Raw genomic sequence first — 14,978 nt, forward strand, 5'->3', positions numbered from 1 at the left:
TTAAGAGTAGATTCTAAAACAAGCTAATTTTTAAAAAAAAGAGAATAGAAAGAAGGAGTAGAAAGTATAAGAAAAAGAAATTAGTATTTTGGGAGTATGCTTTAGATATTCAAATGATTAGGAAATTTTCCATTAATTGAAAAGACTGCGTTCAAATCCATTTTTCATTTCATAATTTCATGAACAAGAATTACAGAATGGGGCAGATATAAATTAAATTGTTTTATAATTTCCATGTCATCCAGGACTTAGTTTACCTATTGCGTTAATGATTTGTTCAATTATAAGTTAATGAAGAAAATACAATTTGATGGATTCATACAATATTTTAATCTAGTGATGATAATTGACAAACCACAATAGTTTGCACACAACTTTATATCATTAGTTGAACAAACTACAGCATGGCTTAGCATAAAATACGAATGCATTCAGGGCGTGTCACTAATTGCAGCGAACTCTGCCTGTCTGGTTTCCTAACCTTAAGGCACACATTTTCAGTTTTGATTTTCCTGTGCTTTCTTTATCACATACGTGATTATTAATATTATATGCAAGGAAAATGTTTAACATTAAGATGAATAATACGGTATCTATACAGGAGAAGTTTGTATACTAGAGAAAGTTTATATTATTTAGAGGGTTTTTCAAATTTTATATTCTCAGTCCATAATACAGGTTACGATCTGACAAATATTTTTACTTTCACTGAATCTCAGGGTGTAGTTCTTTATTTTTCCTAGACTGAATGGCAATATAGTTATTATATACTACTTAAGTGTGACATAAAGTTCTTACCTGCTCCACTGATGTCATTGTCCTATCCTAGGCCCTATTTCTTACACTACAATCCTATGCACATTTTATTCAGGAATAAGTTCCCCTTTCTTCACTGGAACTGTTTCCTTGATGCTGTATTTAGAATTGCAACCTTTGTAATGCAACTTGAAGGAAATATTGAGAAGAAGCTTTGCAAATCAGTGTTAATAAAAATAGATTTTAGATAACAGTGGACTTTTAAGGATGCTTAGTAATTGGCCAATTTATGAAGGTTTGTTCGATTATTAAAAACCTAGAGCATTTCTTGTTACCTTCTGTTACTTCAGCTACCTTTCTGAAGAACTTTGCACTCATGCCATTATTTGTAGCAGCTTCATTGTGACATGGGGATCTTCACTAGCATTTTACACCGGATTTTTAGTGAAGTAGCATGTTGTCCTACTTTGAAGACATTATTAGAGATTAGTTATTACATGATGTCTTGTGATCTTTTCAGGACAATTCACACTATGCCTCAAAGAGTAGTTGCCTCTTTTGGCATTTAAAAAACAATGGAAAACCAAATCTGTTGGCTGATGAGAACAAATGCCTTTGACCACATTACAGATAAATCTTCTTAATTAATGTTACTACCCTTCAGATCAACTTTGTCTTCTGTAATTATCTTAACTGCAATCTTGCTTCAAGGCATGTATCATGTGCAATTGAGAAAAGGGGTGTATTTCCATATAGGCTGATATTGTAGAATAATGTCAGAATCCATATTAACGATAGAAAATTTTAATTTGAAGGATGACCTAGTTTAGAAAAATGAACCATTAACATTTTGCTTTCTAATATATGCAATATAATACATGAAATGCTAACTTTTCAATTACTGAAAAGATATAAATGTACTTAAATAATATACATTTATGAACATTTTTAAATATTCTTCTTAGTGTTTTCCTGCAAGTTCAGAGTCCCCAATTGATTGTGACAGGAATTGACCAACCAGTTATTGCTGAATTCTGACATGATGGGCTGAGGGAGAATGATTTACCCAGAGTCAGCCAGTTGGCTTTCAATCCTAAACCAGGACTGGAAAGCATGGTCTCCTGGTTTCTGGCCAAGTGCTTTAACCACTAGACTAAACTGGCTCTCTAAAATTGAGCCAGTCTTGATTCCTGATGATTGCTTGGACAAGTCCCTGCAGTTTTCTTGGCAAGATTTCAGAAGTGGTTTGCCATTGCTTCCTTACTAGGACTAAAAGAGTGACTGGCCGAAAGCCACCCAGTCGGCTTTGTGCGTAAGGCAGGGCTAGAACTAGCTGTTTTGTGTTTCCTAGCCTGGTGGCTTACCACTGAACCAAAAAGGTTCTTGAAAAAAAATTATAAATGAAGTACATTATTTAATTAAAGTTGAACATGGTAATTTGTTCTCAGGATTTGCACTTTGAAAATATAAATGCAGAAATAAATTACATTTTATTTTTATTTTAAGATTTTTCATCAATTTACAGATTAGACCAAGAACTCTTTTAGATTATTCTGATAAGTCTAAATATAAACTGGCATGCCATAATCCACTATTTTCTCATCTTTTTACATTTATATCAAAATAATATATTTTTAAGTTTTCTTCTTGTATGCAGGAAGAGATATTATGGAACTTCTATTAAGCCTCCCTCATTATATCTTTAGATTGAGATGGGAAAGAAGGCTTGAGGTCTGAAAGGGCCAGTTTCAGATCCTGTGTTGTTTCTAGCTGAAAATAGAAAATGAATTGCTGACTTTGTTCTTCCCTTCTCATAGTGATTCTTATTTAAATTGAGAGCCAGATATTTACCTGAGAGTAAGGAAACAACAAAAGGTCAACTTGATAATTAATGCAATAGGTAATTTGTCACTATGTTGTCATTAGCATCATTGCAACCATATGTTTGTGTTTAATTCTTGAAAGTCCTGAAATTATTTAATAGAAATAGATGGAATGCCCCTCAAGTGAGATAACACTCAACACTACTATTGAGTAGTAATGGCAATAGCAGTTAGACTTGTATACTGTTTCACAGTGCATTACAGTCTTCTCTAAGCGATTTACAGAATCAGCATATTGCCCCAACAATCTGGGTCCTCATTTTACCGACTTCGGAAAGATGAAAGGCTGAGTCAAGCTTGAGCTGGTATGACTAGTAGACACACACGGATTTCTGGACCACTTCCTCTTATACCACTTCACAGCCTGGCAGTTGACTATATAGGGCCTGCCCACCCCCAGGTTGATTCCCAACCCAGATGTTGGTGAACCTGTATTAATCTTGTCATGCTAAGCTAATCCTGTCACACTCGGAGAAATTTGTCACAGTGACAGTATAAATGTGCTGATGCAACCACACCAGGGAATTCTATGGTCTGCTGTTGGCAATTCCAAATGCAATTGGCATGATAAATAACAGTGGAATACATGAACAGGAAATACAAGGCTGGGCTTATGCCAAGAAGCCAAGCATCAGTAGCTTCATTAACATTTAGACATACCCGAATCAAAGAATATACCATATGTGCTATACACAAGTACAGTGAATCAAAGAATATACCATATGTGCTATATACAAGTACAATGAAGGCTAAACTCACATGTCAGTGGCTTAAATTGAGCCTTACGGACCTCTGTAGTTGAAGTTGTCTGGGAGAGTATTGTAAAATACACCTAGTTCAGCTCTGGAGGGGCAGTGGCACAAAGCCTTGCATCAGGTGTGGAGTAGGTGTGATAAACCATTTCTCATTGCATCAGGGCTGTGGATATGAGCTGAGGAACTTTCAGAGTATTAATGGCATTGTATAACATAAATTAAAACCTTTCCTACACTGTTTTTTCCAAAATAAGACCTCCCCGGATAATAAGCCCAATGGGGCTTTTGAGCGCATGCACTAAAATAAACCCTCCCCGAAAATAAGCCCTCCCAAAATTTTTGCAACACAGCAGCAGCCATGAGTTTACCACGCTTGCTATCTCCTACACCTCAAAAATAATAAGACATCCCCAAAAATAAGGCCAAGTGCTTATTTCGGGGGTCAAAAGAAAATAAGACCTATCTTATTTTCAAAGAAACACAGTATGTGATGTTGCAGGAAAATAAAATTGAAAACTGCCAAGACAGAATTACAATTGGAACATGGAATGTCACAAGTGTGAATGTGCAAAAATTCAACATGGTTAAAGGAAAAATGAATTGGCTGAGTATTAGCAACCTGATCTGGATTAGAATTAGACACTTTGAGATAAAAAAAGGATAGTGTTTATTACTCAGGACACATACAGGAAAAAAAAAGATGTTTTTAGTCATTTCTGCTCTCTTATCATTTGACCTGAGAAAACAGCATTAGATCTTCTGGTCAAAAGTGTGCGTGCGTGCGTGCGTGCTTGCATGTGTAAATGTTGCTTCAAATACCCACATTAGCATTTGATGGGAGCAAAGATAGTGACTGTTCATATTTTTGTAGTGCTAAATAAAAAAAACAAACCTAGAATTTATTTCAACTGGAATATTGCAAGTTTTCATTGACAATGTAAAAGAGCTGGATCATTTCATTCCCCTGGTCCATCTGTCTCTCTCTGTTTGCACCGCATATGTGGATCACAAAATTTATGAATTTTACTTTGAATTATTGTTTTGTACTGTGCTTTAAATTCTTATGTTTTTATTAAAACCTTTAAATATCTTTCAAAGAAAGAAACTTGTATGAAAATTGAGCATATAGTTTTAGACTGAACTGCAGAGGGCAGTGGCGCATTTCTGTAATGTATTTTTGTCCTTTGAAATTTTGCAGACACTATTCTGTTTCCTTTCATTTGTACATTTTATAAAAATTCTTAATGCTTTTTAATTTATTTTACAGTTGTCACAACTGATGTAGTCAAACTCATTAGATCTGCAATTTATATATTCTGTGTTGTATAAAGCAATTGAAAATATTGCATCATAAACAATAAAAGCCAAACATAGAGTTTTATGTACTTTTTTTAAAAAAATCAGAATATTTTCAAATGAGTCTATGCAGGATTGTGCACAAAACAAGTGCTGAATTTGACACATGAAATGTGTCAAAAATAAACGGTCATGCATTGTAATTTCTGCTAAACTGTAGAAAATAAGGAACATGGTGTTGATGGAAATATGCAGGAACCATTAGCTAGGCAAAAGTGGTTGGAAGACATTTTAAGTCTAGAAAAACAGCAAAGTAATGTTCAGTCTCCCAGAGTTGCTTAGAGAGTGAGATGGATGCCTTATAAATTTAATAAATAAATAAAATATTCAGAAGTGGCTCTGATAACACTGAAGTAAATTCACTGAACTGTAAGATATAGGAATAGGTACAGAATTTTGCAATCAGTTTTGCAAGATTCTGTTATTATAGCTAATCTCAATAAAGGTAGTATTATCCTTCCTGTAGAGTTGATTTCCTGGTCTGGTCTTACTAGAGAGCTAACATAAGCTGTTTTCTGAATGAGAGCAATTTGGCAGAAAGAAAATGTGGAATGTTTTAGGGATTCAGCCACAATAAAAAATGAAAGTATTCTGGAGTGAGTTTATAAGGTAAAAAAGGCAAGGCTAACATGGCTTACCCCGGTTTGCCTGCTTTTCTCAATAGCTACTAGCATCACAAATTTGTTCGTCACTGCTCCAGATTTTCCTAGCAGCTTTCCTTTTTTCCATTCCATTTTTCCTCAGCCTCTGCTATTAATGTCTCAGTACCATATGTCCTACAATTCTTCCCCACTTCCCACCATGCCCCTCATTTTCCCAGGACTGTTCTTACATGGAGCAGTAAATCTTTCAAAATAAATCCATATGAAATATCTTTTTTCAGTTCAGTATTTCAGTTTGCAGTTTTTCCATTTGCAGTTCTGTTCCATTTTCCAACATGCTGACATATCTTAAAATTGGCAAGCTTGAAAAACACTGATCTGCACACTTTTCTACTGGGTTTCAAGCCAGGTTTTAGGGCTGTGTTTTATTACAGTTTGAATTGATCTGTTTGACTTAAGTTATGGATAGTGTATTAATCCTGTTTCTCTTTTGTTAGTCTATATTAGCATAAAATATTGTATCCCACTGGACTGATTGATTGGGTAACTTCCACTAAGCTGGTTATACAGTTGAGGTGCTTGAAGAGAGATACTGCTATGCCTCAAGGGGATAGTGTAGCAATAAAAGTCTACACTTCTCCTTAGCACCCAATTTCATGAGTAAGATTCATGCCTGGCTATCTATGGAACAGCATCTTCTAGGTGCCACCAAAATCTTCCATGTGACAATAACTACTTCATTTGCCTGTTCCCTCTTCCTTTGCCCACCCAGAGGCCCTCATTTTTATGCAATGACTTTCTCTAGCCATGGAACTTCTGACTGCCAGAACATCAGATTTAGTCTTTATAAAACTAAGCCACTCACACCCAATCAGCCCACCATTGCTGCACACAGAACTCTGTTACCTATGGGCTGGCCTATCCTTGAGTGTGGAAAGACAGACGCAAGTTGCCATAACCTTTTCTTTTTAATGTGTCCACTCACCCTTCTCCCAAGTTGTATATGCCCTTTTCTATCCTATTATTCTTTTCCCATCAGAAAGAATGAATTAGTCCTCTTCCAGTCTTGTACAATGCTCTTTCTCGTAAATAGATCCAAGGTCTCCTTCAAAACATTTCTGGAATTTACTTTTTCATATTTTCAACTATCTGAGTTCTAACCATAAAGAATTAAAAATAGATATTTCACTCAGAGAAGCTTCCAGCAATAGACCTTTAATATAATTTCCTCAAACAGACCAAAGTACCTGTACCTCTGTATCTTTCTCCTAAAAACAATAGAGGTATATCTAAAATATCTTATCTCCTTATTCTCAAACTAACCAGTCCACTTACAGTACATAAACATAAATGAAACAAGATAATTGTAATTTTGGAAGAGATTAAAATTCATTCATTTTAGAAACAGAAGTGAAATTGCAGTATTAAGAAGTTAAAAATCTCTAAAGGATAAAATGGGCGAACTGTTGTGTTTTTGTGTGTCATTGAAGTCAAAAAATCATTGTTCATAGCACAGGAATTTACTTAATTTCACATACTAAGAATGCAAGTATAAAATAGAACTGTCGAATTAATATTTTTGAATAAATTAATAATTGCTTTTAAAGAAAACTCACTGATTTTGTAGTTCCAATTATGTTGATTTGGAAATAAGTTCCATTGAACCATTTGGACTTACTCTAAGTAAATATGAATAGGATTACATTCATGCAGAGCTGTTTCCAGGGTGTTTCCCTTAAGATAGTATTGGCAGGAATTATAAACAGCTGATTAGGATTCTCTTCACACTTTTTCTGGAATTTGGCAGCAAACGGGAAAGAGAAAAGAGTCCCCTTCCAAAGATAAAAACTACATTCAAAATGAATCCTCCAATTTTCTTGTAGCTTAATTTACTGGATCTCCAGGGGTTGAAAGAGGATTTTTAAAAAAATCAAATCTTTAGAAAACAAAGGCAGCTTTTTGGCATGGAAGAATTGGCTTGGTAACTGATAAGTTTAATAGAGTTGGCATCTAGCATGTCTTAATTTTTTCCTTAAAAGCTTATGACGGACTAATCATCCAACCAAACTAAGCTGTAATTCATGAAATCTCAGAATTCCTATCAAACATAGATTCACACCTAAGCTGAGAGAGAATTCAATTGCAGACCAGGTCAGTCTGAAGCCAGGATGAAATTCAGCAGTTTTAGACAGGTTCTGGAGAACCTGTAGCAGAAATTTTGAGTTGTTGGAGAACCAGCAAATACCACCTCTGGCTGGCCCCAGAGTGGGGTGGGAATGGAGATTTTGCAGTATCCTTCCCCTGCCACACCCAATGAACCGGTAGTAAAAATTTTTGACTTTCACCACTAGTCTGAAGCAACTTCCAGTTCACAATGGCAGTCTAGCTGTGGTAATTCTAAGCCAGGAAAGTTTTTTTTAGATCTGTGGCTCAACTGTCAAAGTGATATTTGATTATGTGATTCAAACATGAATTATTTGTGTGTTTAATTCTACATGTTCTCAAACAGGCTATGTAATGTATTATTTTACTCGCCGGAGCACATGCGCCGGTAAACCCGGTGGCCAGGGTGGAGGGTGGAGGGACCATAGACGCGGGAGTGGGCCGAAACATTAGGGTCATAACGGGGAGGGGCAGATATGGCGGGAACTTTAGGGTGAGCCATTACCAGGGAAGGAGGGTTCCCTACATCATAGGGATCCCTCCTTCCAGCCCTATTAGTTCCACTCCAAGGCCAGATGGTGTGAGTAGTCAGGGCCCTGGTCTCAAGTTGCTGTTGCTAAATGCCAGGTCTGTGGTTCACAAGGCTCCCCGCATCCAGGACCTAATTTTAGACGAGAGGGCAGACCTGGCATGTATTACTGAAACCTGGCTGGGCCCGGAGGGAGGAGTCCTCCTCACTGAAATGTGCCCAGAGGGTTTTCAGGTGCTTCATCAACCGTGACTCAGAGAAGGGGTGGGGGAGTGGCCATTGTTATCCGGAAGTCCTTAGTTCCTCGTAGGATCCCTGCTCCGGAGCTTGTCGGGTGTTTGCTGGTGAAGTTGGACCTTGCGGGTCAAGTGGGCTTGTTGTTAACGTACCTGCCTCCCAATAGCGTGACAACAGCTCTCCCCTTGCTTCTCGAGTCAGTAGCCAAGCTGGCAGTTGAGTTCCCCAGGCTTATGGTGCTGGGGGACTTCAATCTGCCTTCGCTCGGCGAGCACTCTGATGGAGCGCAGGAGTTCATGGCTTCCATGGCAGCCATGGGCTTGACTCAAGTAATTCGGGCCTGGCTACAGCATGGAAACTGCTTTGGTCGCACTGACCGATGTTCTCTGGAGAGCCAGGGATGGAGGTCATGCCTCCGTCCTAGTGCTTCTTGACCTCTCAGCGGCCTTTGATACCATCGACCATGGTATCCTTCTGCGGCGGTTATGGGAGGTGGGGGTGGGAGGCACCGTTCTTTGGTGGTTCTCCTCCTACCTCTCGGACAGGTCGCAGTCGGTGTTGGTTGGGGGGGCAGAGGTCGACCCCTAGGCCCCTGAAATACAGGGTGCCACAGGGTTCGGTCCTGTCCCCCCTCCTGTTTAACATCTACATGAAGCCATTCGGTGGCACGGGATAAAATATCACCAATATGTGGACGATACCCAGTTGTATCTGTCCGCCCCGTGCCAACTCAGTAAAGCGGTTGACATGATGTGTCAGTGCCTGGAGGCTGTTAGGGTCTGGATGGGGGTAAACAAGCTTGCACTCAATCCTGACAAGACCAAGTGGCTGGTGTGTTTCCCTCCCAATAATTGGCTAAGTATTCCATTGCTCAGGCTGGGGGGTGAAATTCTACGCCCCTCAGACAGGGTTCGCAATTTGGGAGTCCTCCTGGATCCACAGCTGACTTTAGAACATCATCTGTCGGCTGTGACCAGGGGGGCATTTGCCCAGGTTCTCCTGGTGCACCAATTGCGTCCCTACCTGAACCGGGAGGCACTCGCAACAGTCACTCATGCCCTTGTGACCTCAAGACTGGACTACTGCAATGCGCTCTACATGGGGCAGCCCTTGAAGAGCATTCGGAGACTTCAGCTTGTCCAGAACGCAGCCGCGCGACCGATTGTGGGTGCACCTCGGTACACCCACGTTACACCTATCCTCCGCGAGCTGCACTGGCTACTTATTGGTCTCCGGATACGCTTCAAGGTGCTAGTCGTCACTTATAAAGCCCTTCATGGTATTGGACCTGGGTACTTGAGAGACCGCCTGCTGCCAATTACCTCCCAAAGACCCATTAGATCCCACAGATTAGGCCTCCTCCGGATTCCATCTACTGGCCAATGTCACCTGGCTACTATCTGGAGGAGGGCCTTCTCTGTGGCTGCTCCAGCCCTCTGGAACGAACTCCCCTCGGAGATTCGGACCCTCACCTCCCTCCAGGCTTTCCGTAAAGCTGTTAAAACCTGGCTGTTCCGGCAGGCCTGGGGTTGATGAGTTCCCTTCCCCCCTCAACTTGTCTGACTGTTGATTGTTTTTAAATTTTTCTCTGTATCCTGTTTTGTTGTGTTACCTTGTTTGTACTACCCCCCCTCCTGGGTTTGTTAGCCGCCCTGAGTCCCTCCGGGAATAGGGCGGCATATAAATGCAATAAACCTTTAAACCTTTAAACCATTTTATTTAAACTAATTATTTAAAATTAATTTTTATTTAAAATTAAAATTATTTTAAATAAAGAGATACCTCTTTGAGAACATTGTGTGTGTGTGTGTGTGTGTGTGTGTGTGTGTGTCAGAATAAGTATAGAATAGGTTTAGCTACTATTTCCATGCTTCTCTAATTATGTTAATATTAGTGGTTACTCACAGTGATGGACCTGGGTGAATAATCACAATGAGGTTCCCAAAATTAGTCCCAAGGGCTGTTTCTAGTGGTTTTTTTCACAAGTTCAAGGATATGTTTTATACAGAACATTTCTAACTAGTACTCATTACATGTCCTACAAAAGTCGTAGATTGCTGCAAACAGAAAGCAAGGGTATTATAAGCCTGAGAACTTTTTTTTAGCATGCTGTAAATCTTCTACCAATAATTGAGTGAGAGCTAAAGGGCAGCAATTTAGACAGAAAGTAGCAAAGACTGTTCAGAGAGAGGTTGCTTGCCCTCATAAATAATGCCAGTGCTGCAAGCCTTGAGAAGTTTGGAGGCAGGAATGCAGAGGGAAGTCCAAGATCATCCTTGGGTCAAGCACCAAAGAATTTCACAGAAGGCAGTCCAAACTGAAGGTCCAATTGCACAGCAAAAAAACCTGGGGAATTTAAAGTAGACTACCACGGGAGCACAGATCAGGAAGCAAGAGAATTATTTCCAGTTTGGAGAGTAGAAATAGAGCAAACTATTTCGTAATCTGAGTTCTTGGCTTTGCTTAATAGATAAATGAATACTTCCTTTGCTTGAGGAATTGCGCCAATAGGTTTTCATGGTAGTATAATTTAGGGTTTGACACTCTTCCAAGAACAGGCCCTGACACCTTACTGTCATAATCAGTGGCCATGGAGCCAGGCTCATCAATTACAGGTGACTGATAGGCTTATGAGCTGAGGTGGCACTGCAGGCTACTTAGCTGACCGCAGTTCGGCTGTTCAAATCTCACCGGCTCAGGGTTGACTCAGCCTTCCATCCTTCTGAGGTGGGTAAAATGAGGACCCAGATTGTTGTTGGGGGCAATATGCTGACTCTGTAAACCGCTTAGAGAGGGCTGAAAGCCCTATGAAGCGGTATATAAGTCTAACTGCTATTGCTATTGCTATTATTGAACTACAGATTTGGAATCTGCTAGGTTGTCTCCTTCAGCCTTAGAATCAGAGGAGTCCGTAGTATTAAGTCACATAATTACAGGTAGTCCTTGCCTTACAAGCATTAGTTTAGTGACCCTTGAAAGTTACAACGGCACTGAAAAAAGTGAGTGATGACCATCGTTCACACTTACAACTGTTGCAGCATCTGCATGGTCACGTGATCAAAATTCAGATGCATGGCAACTGGCATGTATTTATGATAGTTGCAGTGTCCTGGAATCAGCGGATCACCTTTTGTCATCTTCTAACAAGCAGAGTCAGTGGGGCAAACGGATTCACTTAACAACCATGTTACTAACTTAACAACTGCAGGGATTCACTTAACAACTGTGGCAAGAATGGTTGTAAAATGGGCAAACTCACTTAGCAGCTTCCTTGCTTAGCAACAGAAACATTGGGCTCAATTGTGGCTGTAAGTTGCAGCTGTAATGTAACAGCTAAAACAAAACAAAGTTTCCCTTTCCTCCATTGAGTGTGAATATCAATCTGTTAAGAAATATTGCTATTTTAAGTCCCTTATACATGAATGTATTCCTTTACCCATTTCTTCCTACCTAAACTTTAGTGACACCCCGAAATCTGAATTTTTCAATTGTTCTGTTCTGTTCCATGAATTCAGATTGTTGTTGGGATTGAAAATCATTGCAGTGTTACAGCTGTTTTGGAGATATATAAAGTCATGTAAAGTGAATTAGTGATGTCAGGCTAGGTGTCAACAGGGGAAAACTTGCAATAAAAGTAATTTTTTTTTGGTCTGTTTAAAAGCAAATCGCTTTCATGCTAATGTGTTTTATTTCCCATCCTTGAATAAAAAGGAAGGAACATTGGCATAAATTGTGCTATGTCTGTGGCATATCTTTATCACGTCTCAGCAGTAAGGCTAAAAACTGTTGCTGCCCTCGGAAAATTTAATGTGATGCTATCTCAGAGTTGTAATACCCTGTTATTATTTCCCCAGGCTAAATACCTCAGAGTATCCCCCCCCCCATCTTTTATTATCTTTTGGAGAAAAAAACAATAATCAGTCATCCTCTTGAACTTGTGCAAGAATATAAATAACAATATAATTGTTATTTATTTTTCTGTAATTTCTATTATTTCTGTACGCTTCTTTTGAAGGAACAATAAAACAGTTTCATAGGTACTGCCAATAAGAGTTTGTACAGATCCCTGCAAGTTGAGATTTTTACAGTACTGACCTGTGTTATTCCAATTGCATTAATTCAGATGATCTGGTAATCTCCTGTCAGAGAAATAGAAGACCAATGTACTAATACCTGAGTGCCTGAATGAGGGGCTGATTTGGAAGGCAAAGCCAAGCTCAGGCAGTGCTTTTGTGCTTCGGGGGCTTTCTTTCTTTCTTGATGCCAATTATGCTCATCAGGGTGTGAGGCAAAGTGTCTTTTTGCTTTCGTATTTCTGTGTGTGTGTGGGTGTTGCCTTCTTTATGATCAGACCCCTGCTTATCTCGTGCTGGCTGCTAAAGGAAGCCTAAAAAGGAAACAGAATGCACTTCTTCCAATAGCCAATACCCAGATAAATAGGAATCAGCATTAGATAAAAATCTAGATGACATAGTACTCTAATCAAGGAACTGTGAAGGAGAAAATCACAGCCTTACCAGGAGGGCAAGGTACTGCATATATAAATGTCCAATAATCTTCAATCTCCTTTGCACTGATGGTGTTTCCTAGCCTGGTAATGAAACATCTTCATAAAAAACAACCAAGCTCAGAGATCACCAAGAACCCAACGGTGATTTTATTATTGTTGGTAATAAAGGGTAAAATGTCTAATGCTCTGCCTCAGAGGATTCTGTCATGAGAGAACCACTCCTGGGAGTGCAGGATGGACTTCAGCCGGAGGAAGTAATAGGCATTTAGGCACGCTGATCCAGCCAGAAATAATCAGGAACAGCTGCATTCACTGTCAGGGGATAAGGAACAGGAGCTTGGGCATCTGGTCAATCCACGGGCATACCATGTGTTACAGTGAGCACAGATGCTCCGCAGGTCTCCTTGACTGGCAAGGGCATTCTTAGTCTTAGTGACTAACTGACATAGGATCTACTTAAGAGCCACCATTAGCCAAACTGTTCTTTCTCAAACATTTTTGTTAAGAAAAGGTTAGGTAAAGCCAATATCAACTGCAAAAAATATAAAGGATAAAAGCCACCACAAACTCCAAATATATATAGATATACATATAAATAAAATAAATTCAAAAAGGAGAGGGCAGAGGGAGGTGTGAAAAATAAAAAGAAAGGAAAAAAGAGAAAGGAAAAATAAATAACTTCCCTCTTCATCTCAACAGACAATGTTGCAACCATTGTTACGGTAAGCTGGTTGCCAAGCAATCAGATCATGATTATGTAACCGTAGGGATACTGCAACAGAAATTTGAAGACCCATTATAAATACCATTTGTCCAGCAACTTCATAGCTTCTGAACAAGAGAGGACTACCAGTATATAGATATTTAAAACATGCTATTTTAGGCAATTAAGTATCCATTATTATACCTTTGGAACTCATTGTTATTTCTGTGTTACACAGACTATATAATAGCACAGTGCAGTATATTTAGTGACCATTTGAAGTTACAACAGCACTGAAAAAAACATGACATGACTTTTTCACACTACATGATCAAAATCTGGGCGCTTGGCAACTGTCTCACATTTATGACAGCTGCAGTGTCCCGAGGTTGTGTGATCATCTTTTGGGACCTTCGACTAAGCAATGCTAATGGAGAAGCCAGATTTACACAACAACCATATTACTAACTTAACAACTTCAGTGATTCACTTAACAACTGTGGCAGGAAAGTTCATAAAATGGAGCAAAACTAATTTAACAGATGACTCAGTTAGCAACAGAAACCATAATCATTCTTATTAGGAATATTAGACCCGAAAATGGACAAAAAATTTCAATACATAATACTAAACATACTCAATGCAACTAGATCGCTTTCGGACAAAAGTGGAAACAAATTAATATACCCGCAGATGAAACAATAATTAGAAAGATACTCGAAAGTGCAGAGATGGACAAAATGACCTTGGAATTAAAAGAAAGAGAAGAATCGGATTTCTATAAAATATGGAATAGAATTTATAAGTGGCTAGAAAACAGAAGCCAAAACAGAAAATAGAAGTCTTTGTGTTTTTTCTCTAAACTAGTATTGAATAAAAATTAACCAGAGTTACTAATTACTATCAAAATTAAAATATTGACAACAATGTAAATAAAATAGTGATATGAACAATTAATAGTATTACAAGTGTTAGTACAACTGTTATTACACTATTACAGAAGTTAAAATCAATAGGAAGGCAATGGAGAATGGAGAATTACAAAGGCTAAACATGAATGCCGATACAGAAGGTTGCATAACAATTTTATATTGTAATGTTTGTCTTGTTTTTTATGTGTGTGTGTGGTTTTTTTTCCTGTTTTTTAAGGTAAAAATGTTCAATAAAAATTATTTAAAAAAAATAAATTTTGGGCTCAATTGTGGTTGTTACTTAAGGACTGCCTGTATAATTTAATTCCCATATGTCCAATTTTGTTATTTAATATTTTTGAATGTTTCCCTATTCATTTCCTAAATAAATATTCTGTGATTAAGGGAAAATGTGAATTATTATAATATAATAAAATAATAAACTTGCATAATACTTTCTTAACTGTATTTCTTTCTTTCTTTCTTTCTTTCTTTCTTTCTTTCTTTCTTTCTTTCTTTCTTTCTTTCTTTCTTTCTTTCTTTCTTTCTTTCTTTCTTTCTTTCTTTCTTTCT

The 14,978-nt window shown here is 38.4% G+C and overlaps 1 protein-coding gene across 1 annotated transcript in view; it reads left to right on the forward strand.

Moving 5' to 3' along the window:
- The window catches only part of DTWD2 (DTW domain containing 2), an 88,621-nt gene that overhangs the window by 11,931 nt on the left and 61,712 nt on the right, over positions 1–14,978 (forward strand). The gene's annotated exons all lie outside the window — the stretch shown is intronic.

Source organism: Thamnophis elegans, chromosome 3 (genome assembly GCF_009769535.1).
Source record: "Thamnophis elegans isolate rThaEle1 chromosome 3, rThaEle1.pri, whole genome shotgun sequence".
Lineage (NCBI taxonomy): Eukaryota > Metazoa > Chordata > Lepidosauria > Squamata > Colubridae > Thamnophis > Thamnophis elegans.